This window comes from Cucumis sativus (genome assembly GCF_000004075.3).
Source record: "Cucumis sativus mitochondrion chromosome 1, complete sequence".
NCBI classification, from domain to species: Eukaryota; Viridiplantae; Streptophyta; class Magnoliopsida; order Cucurbitales; family Cucurbitaceae; genus Cucumis; species Cucumis sativus.
In genome coordinates this window covers 1,430,495-1,435,226 of record NC_016005.1, presented here as the reverse complement: position 1 = coordinate 1,435,226, position 4,732 = coordinate 1,430,495, and positions in this window count along the sequence as shown.

The window sequence follows — 4,732 nt, the reverse complement described above, 5'->3', positions numbered from 1 at the left end:
GCTCCTTAAGCAGCAAGTCATAAGCCCTTAGCGTCTTCTGCAAGACAGCAATTCGAAGAAAATCCATAAAACCCCCCAAGTAGAACTTGATGAAATGAGAGCAGAAAAGGAAAAAGGAGCCTTGTCAACGCATATTGAATTGCGCCTCCTTTACTTTAGTTCTTCTTTTTTCGAGGTCTCTCTCTTTGAACTTGTACGCTATCGGTTTTTATTAAGATAAACCGGCTACTGACAGCTTTTTTTTCCATGACCGGAGCTTTGGAATGAAAGGGAGAGCTTCTTGAGAACTCTGTCTCTTTTCATTTTCATGAAGATGGCTTGAATTTCAGCTGGGAGTGAACAGAGCGATATTCTTAGGCAAGACTACGGCGCCTGGGTAAACATCCCCTTTCTTTACCAAAGAAGACGTCGAGAATGAAGATGCTATGGAAGAGGGATTTACCGATGACAGGCTTCTACGAATTCTTAAAGAAGGCAAAGCAAAGGATGCAATATCTGCCTCAGCTTCCATCTGTCCCGTCCCTAACCGTACCTTCCCTTCTATTAGCCCATTACTTTTCCACTTCGCTTCGTCCCTGCCACATCAACTGGCACAAGACCAGAAAGAAAGCAGGCCATTGCTCATAATAGAATCAAAAAGCAAGTTTTCTACTCCGCCTAACTCAAAAATGGCAGATCTAAAGTCCCGATGAGCTTCTTCCATAGACCAGAGCAGGCCGCAATAAAGCCTGTTTAAGGCCGTTGGGAATAGTGAAAACCCGCACCTTCACAAAGCCCTAATCCTATAAGGGGGTGGACTTGTCCTTATATCGCCAACTAAGATACGAACATGTCAGAGATTATAGAAAGGTTGGATTTCCGGGAGCCAACTTAGATTGCTACGAGAAAGTTCGGTCGGGAATTGCATTTTGATGCCTCTCCTCTCCTTACAGTCGAGCCGCTTTCGCTCCTCTCCTTCTTCCCTTTCTCACTACGGGCACATAGAATGAGGACTGATTCTTCCTTTTTCTCTGAATCTGCCTTCTTTCTTTGAGTGAAATTAGATTCAGCCTTGCACTCCTACCTATTAAGACTCAACTGCTACAACTCAGTCTCCGCTCCGTGGGTTTCATCTCGCCTATTAAGTCCTTTCGCTATCGCAGACTCTTCGGAAACAGAGTCAAGCTCCCTATTTATTTATGGATGTGAATTTCAGTCTTTTCAATCATCAGGCATAAAAACCTACTATTTGGCTAGAAGGGAAGCTAAAGGAGAGGAAGAAAAAGGCAAAGGTAAAGAGGAAGAGGAAGACTCCCAGAAAGAGAAAGACTCATTCATTGATCTATTTTGATGCCAAGTTTCAGTTCCCGCAATATTCTATTCTTTGCGCCTCCGTCTGCAACTTTCAGTTCCATAAGAGAGTCCTCCCAAGATAAGGATGCCTTGCTGGCTGGGATCAGACTTGCTTTTTCCCTTCCCAGATAAGATAGGGAATTCCCTCTTTCACTGGACGAATACGACCAATGTAGATAGGAATAGGATGACGACCTCTCCGACTGGGCCTTCTCGCATTGATCATGTAGTAGGTATCGCCTTCTCTTTATTCCGTCATTGAAAGGCGGTCGGATTTCTACCTTTATCTTCTTGCTTGAAAAGAGTAGTGATGATCACCGCGGAGTGGGACTCTTATACTCAAAGACATGATGGGAAGACTCCACCTCTTCGGTACACTAGAGCACCTGACAAAGAAACTGTAATCGTTGAAGGCAAGTACGAGTTAGTTCCCTTATTAAGGGCGAGAATAGATCATAACATAAAGACTGATCTTCTCACGGAAAAAGTAATGATGCCGACTCTCTCTTAATTAAAATCGACTTGACCGATGAAGTTCAGGATCGATAACCTATTCATTCAGAGAAGGGGCTAGACCGAAGATCACTCACTTCACGGACGCTATTGATTGAGGTCTTTAGGGATCCAGTCTCAGTCTTCGATTTTCACATCTGTCTTTGTCACAGCGCTAAGCGGCTGAGAAAGGCTTGGGCTTTCTGGCTGTGGAAAGAGTCAAGGCTCTTACCTTTTTTTATAGGCGGCATCTAAACTCATGTAAATTGGTCTAATTCTCAGAAAGAACTATTGGCCCGAGAAGAGGGGGTTTCAGAAATGGTGGGCAATCAAACTTTCTTCGGAAGATCTTTAGAGGCGAGTAACTGAACTTCAAGCATGCCAAGTCGACTCTCTGAACTAAGAGTACCTCTGCTTGACGGTCGATGTAATTGACTTGAAAAAGATGCTTTTGATGCTAAGACGCCTATAAAGTTCCCCACTGCTCCGAGGGGGTATATGCCTTAGTGAAACTCCGGGTAAAGAGGCCGAGGTATGACCGGGAAGAAAATCAATGAAGAAGTCAATGAGGCCTACTCATTCATTGATCTATTTTGATGCCAGTTCAAGTTCCTCAGTCGGAATATGGACCTCGCATATTGAATTGCGCCTTCGCAATATTCTTTGCACCATCAAAGAAAGGTCCAGGGTCCGGAGTCCGCAGTGCCAAAGAAAGGTCCAGGGTCCGGAGTCCGCAGGATTTATCCGTAGTCCGGAGTCCGGAGGATTCTTATCCGTAGGACTATCCATATGGAAGTAGGACCATCCATATGGAGGGAAGTAGTCCGGAGGATTTATCCGTAGGACCATCCGTAATTAACCGAAGTAGGACCATCCATATGGAAGGAAGGACTCTAAAACGGAGTGGGCAGTCTTGTCAACGCATATTTCATTGCGCCTCCGTCGCAAGTCAAATTCTCTAATGGATAGGCCTTCTCCTTCGCCTAGAAATGAACTTTGCGACTACTAAGGATATTCTTTCTTCCCGCTCCGTGGGCTTAGGACCACTATTTCACTATGAATCATATTTGAAAAGAAAGAATTATCGAGGACCAAAAAATAGGCGAAAGTCGTCTTATCTATTAGCCGTTTTTAGGTTTGGAGAAAGCCTACACTTGAACTTTCTTTTCTTCCGAAATAAATGGGTGAGGACTCCTCCTTCGGAGCTTAGAAAAGTGGCGTTAAAGATGAACCGAAAATCTGAGATAATTCAGGCTTCGGACCGCTACTTTCAGTGGTTAGAAGGTCGGATATAGGTATAGCCATTTAGGTCTGGGGGGATGCCTTATATAGTAGGAAGTTCAAATAAAGCAGGCCATCTCTATCGAGTTAAGGAAGACGGAGCTATTCTTTGAACCTTGATTGGAAAGTTCTTCCTTATAGCGATGAGCCTTAACGCCCCGGGACGGGAGTGGGGGCCCAAATTTCTCAGCCTGGACTGGCTCGCTAGCAAGATGAAGATGCTCATACTAGCTCCAAGAGCTCAAGCAACTCTATCAGTGGACGGTGCCCTACATCTCCCTGTCCTACTTATCCCGCTTCTCCTATTAGCAGTAGGTCTACGAAAGCAAGCGTAAGAGCAGATCTATCCTCAACGCAAGGGGAATTGTTTCCTTTCCTTTTTCATCTCCATTCAGAAGGTGAATTCGGCGATCTCTCTATAGAACCTTTCTCACTTCGACTTAGGAAAAGAGGCCAGGTTCGGCCCTCCAAGTCTATTCGCTTGAAAGCCTGAGGAGCCTCAAAAGCCTTGACGAAAGAAGGCTTGTGGCTGTGGTTGTCATAACTTCTGTCTATCTGCTGTGAATTTCGTCAGTCCAATAAAAAGTGTTAATGGTCCAGATGACTATGAAACCTATTACCGAGCCGTATTAGTTTTTTTTAGCTGTCCCAGGGAAAGGAGTCAGTATTGGCTGTTGGCATGTCCGAGCCTCGATCGGTTGAGGCGGGTAAAGACGGTTGCCTAGTGGTAAAGGACTCCTTTTGTTTAGCGGTCATGGATCGATTCTAGGTGGTTCACTTTTATACCCCTATTCTCAGAGTGAACGTTCTGATCTAGAAAATCTACTTTGAAGATGAGTTCCATAGTTTTGGACAGGACAGGTGGAGGTCAAGCTTCTCTTAAAGCAATCGGGCAAATGCGTGTATACTAGCTTACTAGCTTGAGTAGCTCGACAGCTAAGGAATCAAAACCTTTATTTGGGTTGCTAAGTCTAAGTAGAAGCTATAGGAAAGGCTCAGGCTTTCGCGCCTTGCTGTTAAGAAAGGTGGAAGCTAGCCTCTCTTTGGTGCTTGCCCGCGGCTATTCGTAGATCTGGAGTTCTATAGCCGATTGTGCTACTTTCAATCCTTAGTAGCGGGTATTAGGTGAGAGGGCCGCCTATCTCATAGCTGTTACTGTGCTTTCTGGATACCTTTCCATGCTTTAAGATAGGGGACGACGGCGGGGAACTGAAGTGAAACAAACTAGTCATCTAATCTTAGGCTTCGCTACCTGACTTATCAGCCTGCAAGTAAACTACCCTAACCCCAAACAATATCAGTAAGGAGTTGGCAGCCTTTCGAGCTAGGAGTTGAACCAAGGTCGATATTTCGGACTTAGATCTAGTAGTTCCCAAGTATGATATAGGAAGGCAGAGAGTCAAGGCCTTGTCTGACTCTAATAGAAGTAAGTAGCTAACGCAACGCAATATTCTTTGCACCTTCAGTCTGTGAATCTGAGGAGCAAGAGTTTGGCCAGGGGAGCTAGTCCCGTAACTGCGGGCGCAGTTCTAGTTCTTTACAAGACAGATGGGAACTGTAGCTAACAAGTGTGCCCTGAGTGGAATCCTACCACTACTCTTTATACTATATTGGCAGGACGGGTGCC